This window comes from Hylobates moloch, unplaced genomic scaffold (assembly GCF_009828535.3).
Source record: "Hylobates moloch isolate HMO894 unplaced genomic scaffold, HMol_V3 SCAFFOLD_24, whole genome shotgun sequence".
NCBI classification, from domain to species: Eukaryota; Metazoa; Chordata; class Mammalia; order Primates; family Hylobatidae; genus Hylobates; species Hylobates moloch.
This window is the reverse complement of record NW_026652299.1, coordinates 24,796,629-24,810,147: the sequence shown is the minus strand read 5'-3', so window position 1 is coordinate 24,810,147 and position 13,519 is coordinate 24,796,629. Positions and strand designations below refer to the sequence as shown.

Genomic DNA, 13,519 nt, shown 5'->3' with positions numbered 1-13,519 from the left:
GGCTTCTGGGCCAGGGCATGGCAACCACTTGGAGGGGTCTGCCCAGTCTCCATTAGGTGGGGGTGTCAGGGCAGGTGAGGCCCAGCTGCTGCCATTGGCAGATGTGCTGTCTCCTTGGCCCTTCCAAACCTGGGTCTGCCTGCTCTATGCCTCTGGCCACTTCCCACTCAGAGCTCTTGCTTGCTTTCTGCTCAGGTTATAGGCTTAATCTTTTTGCCTGGGAAGTGCCTTCCTCCCAACTAGCGAAATTCAACAGGAAGGCCCAATGCCTCTAGAAGGCAGAATTAATTTCCCTGCCTCTGACCCCTTGGCTCTGCAGTACAGGTAACAGAATGCAATTAGCATACGGTGGTGTGTACTTTCCCTTAGAAGTCCCGGGGTAGGTGGTGGGGGGCCCTACTCCCCATCATCTAGATCATCCCTCCTCACATGCTGATGTTAGTATTAAAACTAACACCCTTGGATATGAACAATCTACGTCTCCCAGTCAGGTAAAGTGAATAACAGCTTCTGCAAAGTTCTTCCCATTTTATGGATCTGAAATTTGCAATAAAAGTAAAAAGCAGGGCACGTTTTACGCAAATAAGAAGTTTTCAGGGAAGTCCCCCACCCTGTGACTGCCCCATGTAGAAACTCCGGACCTCCCCTACAGCATGAATTCTGTCTTCCGCAACAGAGAGGAGCTGGGCAGGCACATCCCAGCACCTAATAAATGCCTGGCATGGCTGCAATAACCAGGAGTCAAATGCAGAGAAATGGCAGCGAGGCGAAGTCGGGGATCGTGCCTGCAGATGTGGGCACAGGGTTTGACCTGTGGAAGGCTATCATTCCTTCTACTTTGCAGAAGAGAAAACCGAGGCCCTGGACAGGTTAAAGGACCTCCTCGGAGCCCCAAGTTGGCTCTTGCCTGCCCCGGATCCACTGTGCCCTGGGCCCATCCAGTCCCTGCATTCAAGCTGCCTCTGGGGTGGGGAGGGTCTGCGGCTCATTGCTCAGGATGTGAATAACAGCCAGTCACCCAGTCAGCACCAGACTCTGGTGTCTTCTGCTGTCTTCCTCTTGGGTTTTCTGTCTCCTCACTGAGCTGCTCCAACTCATACTTTCCAGCCCCTCGTTCTCAGGCTGTTTCTGCAAATCCAGGGCTGCCCCCTATCCCAGAATCCCCAGGCTTCATTCTCACTGGGCCTGGGGTCCAGGAGGCCCCACCTGATCCCAGGTCCCTTTTGCTAACCCACCCCTAGCCTCCCACAGCTGACCTGAGGGGTGAGAGGCCAGAGGATGCCAGTCTCAAATCATGGTTTAAAAGCTCGGTTATAGCCACACACATCTAATTGGTATGTTTCTATTTTCTCTGTGGGCATTTTCCCTTTCTGATGGACTCCTACAAACATTTTACTGTTATATTTCTTGTAATACTGCCTGGAATCATTATTTAGACATCATTAAAAAATTATTATATTTTTAAAAGGAAGGCTGAGAAGTTCCTACAAAAGAGAATACAGAAAGCTCAAGCACGCTTGAACCAATCCCCACAGAAATACACATGCGCACAAGTTTGGTCTGATAGAAAAGAGTTTATCATCACACCACTTTGCAAAATAAAAGTGAATGAATAATTTAGTGAGCTTTTTACAAACATCTAGATTTTCGAATCATTCTAGAAAAATCCGGTTCAATTACTTGCAGCAGCAGTTCCATGCTAAACCAATGCAGAAATGTTACCAATAAGAAAAATTTACAATTCCCAATGGGCCTGCATTGCACAGAAATGCATCATAAACATTAGCATCCTTAAACACACACACACACACACACACACACAACTGTGTGTGATAAATCCTTGAACCCTTGAATTTTAAAAGCCTCCTGACTTAATAACCTGGACTCCCTTTCCTCAAAAGGGGACCATGAAAACGTGCAGATGATACATATTTCCCATTTTATGCTGCACTTTTTGCAGCCTGTTCCAAGGCAGTACAGATCTCTGGGAGGTGTCGAGTTCCTCGGACCTCCTGGAGATTCAAGGGGCACCCTCCAGCAGGCCAGGGGTCAGGGGGTTGGGGAGCTGGTGAGAGGGGTTTGCACAGGACCCATGCCACCTTGGATCTGTGTCCTAGCCAGACTTACCAACAGCAGGCTGGTGCGACATCTGGCTGACGTGAGGGTCTGAGGCTCTCAGGTCACTCGACAGCCTCACTGTGAGGTGAGCCACCCTTTCTGGCTCAGTCTCCAACCAGGACAGCCTGGCTTTGCTTCTGACTCTTGGTTTCTCAGGAGGTGAGGGGCCTGCCAGGGGCTTGCACAGCCAGCTGCCTCCCCCAGCCTGCACACCAGCTCTTGGCCACAGGGACCGGACTGGGAGTGGTGACTGATGCTTGGTTGGAGAGTGCACTGAGAGCGCAGCTCTGGCCTGCTGCTTCCTGCTTGGGGAGGAAACCTCACTGGTGATAATTAGTGGCTCAGACTCAAGTCTCTTTGCTACAGGAACTGAGGCGGGACGACCAGCAGAACCCAGGATGCATAAAATGAATAAATGTCATCTAACGCGCGCACACACACGTGAGAGAGAGAAAGAAAGGGAGAGAGACGTTTACTCTTTGGGATACAAAGGCAAACATAATGGCTGCAGAAAGTGGCAATTTATCAATTTCTGTGGGGGAAATTTATTGCAGTCACCATGGCTGCCACTGGCTTAGTGATAATGCTGTCAGCATTTGGTGCCCACAAAGGCTTCATTGTCATCTTTACTTGCTTGTCAGTGCTCACAGTGGGGAGAAAGACAGACAGACAGACAGACAGACCCACAAACAGATGACAGCACTTGTCTCCAGGGCAAAGCATGGACAGGAGCTGAAGACACAGGCATGTTTCTGCTGGCTGGGGATGGCTTTTCAGTGGACCTTGGAGGCACATCAGCAGCCCAAAGGAGGCTGCAGGTTTGGAAGCTTTTGCATTGTTGAAGTGAATTATGTGCAAGTCCATTCTTAGGGATAAGTGTATTCTATTGTTTTCAACTTGTTTGGAACCTAACCATCTTGGAATAGGGCACATCTAAGTATCCCTGGCATCTTTATCTCAAGCCCGCGTGCAGAACCTGTTTATCAGATCCCTGAGCATCTGATAAACAGGTTCTGGGCAGGTTTCCTCTATCACCACCAAACACCAAGCCAAGGCCTCATTGTTCTCTGACTGCTGTGGCCCCCTAGGTCTCCTCTCTCCTACTGGAGTAAAAGCTCCTGTGGGCAGGGCTAGATTCCTGAATCTCCCCGGAGTCCAGCAAAGGCCGGTAGGCAGGGACTGACTTCCACTACCCCTCCTTCCAGTCCCTGCCCACTCCACCCCCGCACCACAGCCAATGGCATTCCTTCCATCTCAAATCTTTGACATCCTCCTGGCCCATCCCAATCCCCCTTCCTTGAAGATCCAGCCCAAGGCCTTGGGCACTTAAGGCACCTGCCATCTCCCCCAACCCCCACCCCTGACAATCTCTCTCTGCTCTGAATTCAGAGTGGCAGCTGTGTTAGCTGGTGGACCTAGCTGGACAGAGCTGTGTGTGAATTCCGGTCCAGCCACGTGCTAGCTGTGTGACGTTGGGCAGGTTGCTTTCCCTCTCTTTCCTGATGATTAAACAGTGAATGTGAAACCCCTAAACACATGTCTTCCTTAGGACTGCTTTTGTGTGCACCTTTCCTTGCTCGGCTGTGGCCACCCACTGCACGTGGCCCCTCTGCCACTCTGGGTGCTCTATGGTCAGCTGAGGGAGAGACCGATGTGCCCTCCACCCCTGCACATCCTTACAGCTCCTCACATCGCACTCTGCTTAGTGAACCAATAATACAAAAATTAGCCAGGTGTGGTGGAGCACACTTGTAATCCCAGCTGCTCGGGAGGCTGAGGCAGGAGAATTGCTTGAAATCGGCAGGCAGAGGTTGCAGTGAGCCGAGATGGCACCACTACACTCCAGCCTAGGTGGACACCTGTTGAACCAGCAGGTGTCAGGCAGTGCTTTCAAATATTCATGAACACCAGAATCGCCTGGGCAGTTTAAGCGGGTGGGTTTCTGGGCAGCCCCAGGCCCAGAGTCTCTAGTTCAGTGTGTTGGTGTGGGGTGGATAGGACTCTATTTTCCTATCAAAGCTGCCGGGGCGGGGTGGTGGTCTCCAGATCTCTTTGGAGAAGCTGCAATTTGAGGAAATCGCACCTCAGGAAAGCAAACCTTTTTGTTGCTTTTGAGAGTACAGGAGCTGGAGAGTATACGTTCCTGGAGGGCTCCAGGTCAGCTGTGACAGCTGCCCCCTGGGGTTCTCACTGAGATCTTGACTCTACCCTGAGCTCCCTCAACCTTGGGACTTCCCCTCCTCTCAGCACCCCCCACACAGTCACGCCAGATGTTAAAGGTCACGGGAGGGTAAGCAGCAGCCCTACTGGAACTCACACCAGCAGGGGTGATGCAAGGTTTCCAACCTCCAGCCTTCAGATCTGGGAACACACGAAGGGCAGGGCTTTCCCAGATGCCCTCCCCTCCACCCGCCCATCACCCTGATTTCTGGCTGCTGGGCCCAGCACTGTCTTGCTTCCTTCCCTTCCAGTTCCAGGCACCACCTTCTTTCTGGCCAGTCCAGAGACATCTTCAAGGGCCAGAGGGTCATCTCCAGAGGGCCTGGTGTCACTTCCCACAGCTGCTCTGGCCTTACACCCAGGTTGGGGCGATTTGATGGACAGTGGTGGGTCCCCTCAAGCTCCACTGCATTCAGTGTGCTACTGACCCATGTGCAGGCCTAGGCAGTCACCCAGAAAGCCCTCTTGGATGCCAGCAAGCCCACTGTGGCAATGTGCAGGCCAGACCTCACCTGGAGGGCCCGGCTCACAGCCACTGTATCCTCTAGCTGTGCACCCAGAGTTCACCTTCAGAGAGACCCTCGCCCTGACTGGGGGTATACTGTTACCCTCTCAAGCCCACTAGGAAAATCACGCACCACTCCCCACAGCCCACTGGCCACCCCACCAGTTGGATGCTTATAGAAATGGGAAGCAGCCGGGTGTGGTGGCTCACATCTGTAATCCCAGCACTTTGGGAGGCCGAGGCAGATGGATCACCTGAGGTCAGGAGTTCAAAACCAGCCTGGCCAACATGGCAAAACCCCGTCTCTACTAATAATACAAAAATTAGCTGGGTGTGGTGGAGCACACCTGTAATCCCAGCTGCTTGGGAGGCTGAGGCAGGAGAATTGCTTGAAATCGGGAGGCAGAGGTTGCAGTGAGCCAAGATGGCACCACTGCACCCCAGCCTAGGTGACAGAGCAAGATTCTGTCTCCAATAAATAAATAAATACATACATATAGGAAATGGGAAGCTCGTTCCCTTACAGACCCCAGCATGCTGGCTTTGGGAGCCCTGCTGTCTACACATGAACCAAGACAGCTGACACCACCAAATAGAGCTTAGTGGGCCCATTCACCAACCCCAAATCTCTTTACATGTACCGAAGTCGGCTTTATAATCTTGGGGCAGTATTTTTTTTTTTTACATGTTTAATAAGAAGGCTTAAACATGAGATCTTTGCTGAACTCCCACCTGGCTCTCATTAAGCAGAAGGCGGAGATAGAGTAAGTCACAGCCCGATTGAGGAACAATCAGTGCTCACTTGTTGCCCACGCTGCCTGGTAACTGTGGGCATGCAGAAGACAGACTGACTGGGAAGACTTGAGTATCCAACAATTCTCCAGTGACAGTGTTCTTATGGTGCTGAAGCAATGAACGCCTGGCCCATTCAGTGCAGTGCTCATGAGACCAGGCCACACCCAAAGAGGAACACACTCTGCCCCTGGGTTGAAGTGACAACGCAAGAGTTTCTGATCCACAAGCAGTCGCCTATCAGCCCTGATGGCAGGCACAGTGGTTGATCCCTCCAGCTCAGTAGGTGAGGGGAGGGGGTGTCTCTGGTATTGCATCCTTGCCCACTCACGTGAGCTGTAGGTCGAGCCTCACCGCCACCGTGTCTCCTCACTCAGATTCACAAGTACGCAGAGGGCATGGGTGTTTGTGGGGTGGTTAATGACAACAACACTCATCCTGCCAGAAGTGGGACTCAGCTGGTCTTCTAAGAGCACTCTAGTGCCTGGCTCAAAGTTAGTGCTCAGTAAGTGTTTGTTGAATGAATAACCGAAGAGGCAGAATTTGGACAGGAGAATGTGGCAGTTAGTTAGTGGCTAGGAGTCTCAGGTTAGGGGTGGAAAAAAAGAGGCTGGGGTCCACATGTAGTTGGAAAGTCACATGGTTGGGAGAATAACATTATTGGCCTCCTAAGAGTCTCCAGGTACAAATGAGCTCCTGTAGATAAAGTGTTTGGCCTGGGAGCCGGCACATGGGAGGCTGAATGTCAGTGATGAGGACTGGCATTTCAGGCAGGATAGTGGTGGTGTGTGGCATGCCAAGGATGTGACGGTTGGAGCACACAGAGGCCCGGGACCCGTGGGAGGCTGTGTTGGATAGGCGGGTGGACCCAGCTGCAGGAGACAGATGGGAGGAAGCGGGACTTCTGTAGCCCAATGTTTGAAGACCACCTAGTCTCCCACCCCAACCCCTGCCCCTCTCCTCTCCAAGTTCTGTAATCTCCACCAGCCTCTCAAATTGCGATGGGTTGGCAGGGGTGCGGTAGGAGCAGAAAAAAGCATACACCCTTCCAACTCCTAGAGGGAGGAAAGGCGCCAACTTGGCCTTAGGTTTTAATAACTACTTAAACTGGTAAACATCCTCATTTTAAATCAAGAGGCACCTCCCTGGTCTAGATGCTAGAAAGCAGTTTCATAGTGCTCAACCTGCTCAGCTCGGGCCTGCCCAGCCCAGGAAGACCTGGCCACTATGCACCGTGGGTGGACAGGAAAGAGAGGATCCAGCCTCAGCTGGAAGACCAGGGAGCCTGACTCCCCAAATGACCTGCTTCCTTCCCCTGCCCCAGCCTGCCTGAATCTCATCCCAGCCCTCTCAGTTGTTCATTTGCTGGACAGGGAATGCAGCAGGCAGCGCAGACTGCCAGGCTGGGAGGCATCAGCTGAGACTGAGCTGGGAACCCTGAGGCTTGGAGCCAAGGCCAGCTCTGCCACACAGCACGGAACGTGGAGGCCACTCTCTGGGCCTCAGTTACCTTTTCTAGGAAAGCTAGTGGTTCGGTCTGGAAGAGCACCGGGCCGGAAGGCCCCTCACTGGTTAACTCGCAAACCTGAGGTGAAGAAGGAGGGATCCGATATTTACTGCACTCCTAAAACTCAGCACTTTACACAGTCCCCCAGATAGGCATCCTTGTTTTATGAGGATATCCTGTTTGAAGCCCTTGGCAAGGTTTTGCAAATGAACAGAGGTTCAGAGAGCTGAGGGCTTCATGTCACGGGGTAAGGAGCTGAGATTTGGACTCGTCCATCTGACTCCAAAGCCAGACTCTCTCCCCAGCACTCAGTTAGCGACCTTTTCCCCACCCAGCTCTCAGGTGTGTGCCTTTGGACTTCGCTTAAGAACTTTCACTTTTTAACCACCTGAAGCCCTGCCCAGCACCATGGTCTCTGATAAGTCCAAGGAGGGGAGGACTGTGGGCCAAGGATAGGAGATATGAATGGGAGAGGAATCTACCTGTTTGACATCTCTAGGCTGGAGAGGGAACATGTGTGATCCCAGCTTGACCTGGCCTGGTCCTGGGGACCTCAGCAAACCTGGGGCAGGCTGTTCAACCCCCAGGTGGACAAGTGGCCCAGCCTGAGCTCCCTGCTGGCTCTGAGGCCAGCATTAGACTGTGTCAGTTCCACACATGCTGCCAGATTGCCTGACTGAGGCCACCTGCTCCACTTAAGCCCCCTTCAGGACACTAGTGACACCATCTACCCCACCCCGCCCACTTACCCATCGGACATTGACTAAGCACCTGCTCCCTGCCAGTCCCTCTGCAGGCCACCAGGGACAGAGATGAGTAAGACACAGTCTGGGTCCTCCAGGTGCTCCTAGCTGATTCAGTCAACTTCGGATGGGACTTGGGGATCTATATTTTTAACAAGCCTTGCAGGTGACTGAAAGGACACACACAGGTGAGACCCTTTGGTTTTGTGGACCTTCTGGCCCTCAGCACTGTATTCTTGGGGCTGCCAGAATCCTCTTGAGGACACAGCCTGTTTCACCCCAGTGGTAGATTCCTCTGGGCTCCAAGTCACATAACTCTGGGTTCAAATTCTACTTCTGCAACTGGCTAGCTGTGTATTCTTGCAAAATATGTGGACTCTCTGAGGCTGTTTCCCCATTTTTAACAAGAGATAATGGTGCCTTCCTATTGTGAGGATTAACTGGGATATTATGCACAAAGCCCTTAGCAAGATGCCTGGCACACATAAATGGGAATATCTGCTGTTAATTATATTATGGCTGCACTCTGATGGACAGAAATACCTCCCTGGGGGTATTTCCAGAATCCCCGCTTCTGGAGCCCATCTCTGAGGTGGCCCTGGATACCTGGGAGGCATCTCCGTGCCCTCCGCCAGGGCTCCAGCAGGACCTTCCTGCTTCTCCCCACGGATCCGGCTTTCTGGTCCCCAAACGGCATATTATCTGGGCCCACCCTCCCCTTCATTTACCCAGAGTGACCAAAGTTCCAACCACACCTCTCCGGGCAGCCTGTTCCCAAATTTCGGGGAAGTGGGCAGGAGGGGGAACTTTGCCAGGCAAGGGCTCCGCGGGCAGAGGCGGGCACTGGTCAGGCCAGCCTCCTCCTGGGCACCAAGGTCGGGCGCCCCTGCCCAGCCCCTGCCCCTGCCCTGTTCGGCTGCGAAGGGACTGGGAGGTCTGGCGAGGAAGAGCCTGGAAGATCCCGCCCACAGCTACCAGCCCTCCTTTGGGACCGCTGGCCAGAGCCCCAACCGTGGGGCACACGGGACCTGTGGACTCAGCCGGGGTCACCCGGAGGGGCGCCCACATCTGCACCCGGGGCTCCAGAGCCTGCTCCCCGGCACTGTCGCCGCCGGCCCTGCTAACCCGCGCGGCGCAAGCGGCTTCCACGCCTAGGGAAGGAAGGCACACGGGGTGGGGGCCCCGGAACCCAGTTTCTTTGCCGCCGGGCGCACGTGGCTCGGTCCCAGGGGACAGAAGTCGCCTCCAGACGTGTGGCGGCACCCGAGGTCCGCGCGGCGATGGCGCGGGGTGCAACCGGGCGGGCGTCTCGGGGACTGGGCGCAGCACGCAGCCCCGTGGAGACCGGGGAAGGGTTCACTCACCTCTGCGGCCCGCCGCTCGGAGCAACCGCGGCAGCTGAAGGTCCGCGGCGAAGGCGGTGGCTCGGCCCCGAGGCTCCTCCTCTCTCGCGCCCCACCCGCCCGGGAGGGCCGGACCTGCAGGGGAGGTGGCCGCCCGCCAGCCCGCCGCAGCTTATCCGGCTCGGCCACCTCCCCCGGGGCCGAAATCAGGAGCCGCCAGGTCCTCGCTCCCCGCCCAGCCCTGCAGCCCCGGCAGCGGTGGCAGCGTCCAACCACCCTCCTCCCCTGGCCCCAGGCGGGAGGTCGCCAGCCGGCTCCAACACTTCCTGATTTGCAGTGCCCGGCACAGGGCTGAAGTGAGCAGAACTCCGGGACCGCCTCTTAACCCCGCCACGCAGGGCACCGAGGCCAGGGTGATCTCTGGCCCCCCCTCTCTTAACCTGAGGAGCACCTCGAATCCTTGTCCATTTTACAACCGAGGCCAAGTGGCAGCCATGGTTGCAGGTGGGAAGAGACCAGGGCGCCAGATTGGGTCCGGATCCCTTCCCTCTCAACAAGGTTGCACCCAGGCCTTTGCGGTTCCCCGCAATCTCTGCCCCTTGTCCACCCTTAGGGCAGACTTTTGACCCTTCCCAGCAGTCCTTAGGTTCCAAGACCGATGGGATGGCGGATACCTTTCTCCCGGAGCTGCCTCCCTGTCTAGGCCTTCTGGGCTCTGAAACCCTACCCGTCCCCCCTTCCCCCTGGGGCACTGCCCGCTGCCCTCCGCACTTCCAATGCCAATGGCTTCACAGCACTGCAGTGAAGCAGGGAGTAAGTAAGGTGAGGCTGTCTGCGGGCACCTTTCTAGAGGTGTGCGCCCTGGTCCGAAGCCCTTTCTCACCTGTGGCCACGGTTGCCGGCTGCAGTTATTCTCTTTACAGGTGAGGAGAGGCTTTTCCTCTCAGATTTGTGGAGGCTGAGTGGGGGTTCCTGACCCCTGGCACTCTTTCTAGAGTATTCCTGGGAGGCATGTACTATTAGCCTCTGATAAGGAGCTTCAGGTTATTTTTTGGTAGTCTAAGAATCCTGTTTTCTGGGGAGCCAGCCTCTGTCGGGGAGATAAGCCTCCGTCCACAGCTTCCCCCTCCACAGCTTCCCCCTCCAGAGCTTTCCTCCTGCCCGAATACCCACCTCCCAGCTCTCTGCTCAGCCAGGGCCCAAGGCCAGAGCCTCTCCTTTCTCTTCCAAGAACTTTCCTGTCCCACCTTGCCCCAGGGCAACACCTCTTGTGGCAATTCTCACAGGTCCTTTATCCATTCAACACTCACAGTGCCCCAGGTGCCAGACAGCACTCCCAGTGCTGGAGACACAGGTGCCCAATGGAGGTTCCTACCCTTAGGGTGCCCGGGCTGGTGAGTGGCCCCTGCAGTGGGTTGTAAACTTTGAGAAGACAAGACCCAGTTCCTAGCCCCCTCTGGTGCCCCTAATATGCTCCCCCCGCAGTAGCTGTTCTTTTGATGTCTGCTCCTGCTGATGGGGATGGCTGAATATCCTTCCTTTAATGCCCAGGCACAGCACAAGGAAACCGAGCTGGGGAAATGCAAACACTGAGAGGCCTTCCAGCATCTTTGGAAGTATCCCTGGGAACCAGTGTCTTTTTGTGGGGCTCTCCAGGCATGAGTAAGAGAGAGGGAGACTTTTTTTGAGAGAGGGGAGGGGGGCTCTCCATGAGTAAGAGAGAGAGAGAGGGAGACATTCTGAAGGCTGGGCTGGCAGTGGTCTATAGAGGATTATCTTAAAAGGAACATGAACTCCTGTTGGAAAAAACAGAGGGGTCTGAAATTTCTCACAGAGAGGGAGGAGGTGAATACCCTACTTGGGCCCACACACCTTGGCAGAGAAGCCACCACCCACACTGTTGACCTTTGGTGCTTGTTCTGTCCACTGACCCTTGGACTAGGGGGGCCTTGAGTGTGAGCTTACCTCGCCTGGCATGGAGTCAGGTGTTTCCAGAAGCTTGAGGGCCAAATTTCCCAAAGCAGATGAGCCCTTTCCTACTCCAGGGAGGAGTGCAATGTGCTGAGCGTTGTTGAGCACCTTCTATGGGCCAGACTCTGGTGTCCTCTGCCAAGGACAGAGCAGTCAGAGCCATCCTTGCAAGATGTTTGCCAGATCGCATTTCTCCTCTGCTCAAAACTCTCCCCCCTCCCCCAGCAAAAGTAAAGTCTTTGCAATAGCTGTGGCCCAGCATGATTGGCCTTCTCTCCGCCCTCATCCTTTGTCTCCCTCTCTGCCCTCATCCTCTGTCTCCCTATCTCTGCTCACACTCAGTCCCACCTCAGACAGATCTGACAGGATCCTGACCCTTGCTGTTCCCCTTGCCTGGACCCTAGGCATCCCCAGGGTCCCTCTCTACTTCCTTTAAGTCTTTGCTGAAAGGTCATCATTTCTGTGAGGCCCACCCTGATCACCCCCATTCCTCATCCATGTACCTGCTTGCTTTCTTTTTGTTCCCATAGCCTGTATTACCTTTGAACACACTATAAAGTAGAGTTTTTTGGACTGTTTTTCAGTAACAGTCTACTCCCATAGAAATGTGAACTCCTCCTGGGCAGGGATTTTTATGTTTTATTCCGTTCTGTATCTCTAATGGCTAGAGCACTGCCTGGCTCATAGTAGGTGCTCAGTTAAATACCTGCTGCACGAACACACACCCGTCCTCACCCTTCCTTGCCTCTTTTAGCATCTCGGTAATGTCCCCACAGCTACTGCCCACTCTGATCTCCTCCTTTTTCTGCCCCCCAGCTGGCCTGATGCTGATTCAGAGGGGTGCTCCACTTATGCACTTAGGGATGTCTGCCCCTGGAGTTGCTGAATATTTAATTTACAGAGCCCCTGGGATTGCTCTTTTCCTGGAGGACAAGGCTAGCCATTTGGCTAAGAAGAGAATAGTGTCCAGGAGAAAATCTAGATTTATTTCTTATTTGATCAGGAAAGAGAGGGATGTTGTTCACCCTCAGCTTCTTGGATTAATCCAGCATTTATAGGCTGGGACAGAGCAGATCCACTTCACAAAATAAATCCTTCATGAAAACCAGATGGCCACGGGAAGCTGTGTGCCCCAATGTACTCTGACACCCCAGCCAGGAGCCATGCCACTTGGATCTGGTCCTGCCCAGGCCATGGTGGGCTGTGGTCCCAGGAAAGGTGCCGCTCCCCACTGATGCTCTCCCCACTAGACCAGGTGCTGCAGGCCTCCTCCAAGTTCTGGAGCACAGCGGAGGCATTGTCTTTGCCATCACAATGACCTGATGGGTGGAGGCACATCAGCAGCACTCAGAGCTGAGGCAGGGCAGGTAGTGGGAGAGGGCACTGAGTGGGGAGGCCAGCTGACAAAGGGGTGCTGGAGCCTGGGACTGAACCTCACAGATTCCGCTTTCCATGGCCCATGATGATGAGCCAATATTGTACAGCATTATAAAGTGTGGCTTACGGGGCATTAGGACACCCCTCCCCCCACATAGACACACCAAATGTCCCTGCACCCCAGAATTTGGAATTCTACTGAAGCATAAGGTTGTCCTCCTTCCAGTCTTCTCTCAAAACATGAGCACTCCAGAGAGGAAGCACTGTCTGAACTCTGTGTCGTGAGAATCTGTGTATCTGCAGGGAGATGTAACTGTGGCCAGCACAAGAGTATGGAGTAGGTTCCAAAGGAAGTCGCTTTTTATTTGTTTATTTTGGCTTCTGGGAGCATTGATAAAGGCAATTGCTGAAAGAAGAGTGGATAAAAGACGCCAGGGTGGAGGGTGAGTTGGGGAGCAGGACCAACCCTCTTTCTGAGGTAGCTTCCTGGCACATAGTAGGTACTTAAACTTTTGTGTATGATCAACGGTCTTGGCTTGTGACTAGACCAAGATCGCCAACCAGAAGGGAGGGAGGCTGACCCAGCACATCCCAGAAGCATTTACAGAGCGAAGGAAGAGATTCTTCTTGCCTGTCTATGATAACATTGCATTGCCTTTCAGCTGGGGGAGATTAGAAAGGCACTCATTAGTAGATCATGGGAGATGCCTGGGTTTTAACTTCTTGCTGCTCGGAAGGTGGTGATCGTGATGGCCTGGGAGGGTTTTTAGAATGGCAGAGTGTCAGGCCCACCCCAAAGCTCCCAAATTAGAATGGCATTTTAACAAGACCCCCTAGGAGATTGTATACATGTTTAAGTTTGAGAAGCGCTGGTCTGCATTACAACCGAGGAAACTCACTACTCCCTGAGCACCTGCATCAAGGTAGATTCATAGAAACCTAG

The 13,519-nt window shown here is 53.9% G+C and overlaps 1 protein-coding gene across 1 annotated transcript in view; it reads right to left on the bottom strand.

Annotated features, from left to right (window-relative positions):
* STEAP3 (STEAP3 metalloreductase) overlaps nt 1-9,304 on the bottom strand; it is a 41,778-nt gene extending 32,474 nt beyond the window's left edge. Inside the window, exon 1 of the mRNA XM_032145773.2 lies at nt 9,250-9,304. The gene's annotated coding sequence lies outside the window, so the exon portion shown is untranslated. The remainder of the gene's footprint in view (nt 1-9,249) is intronic.
* Nucleotides 9,305-13,519: the final 4,215 nt, after the last annotated feature.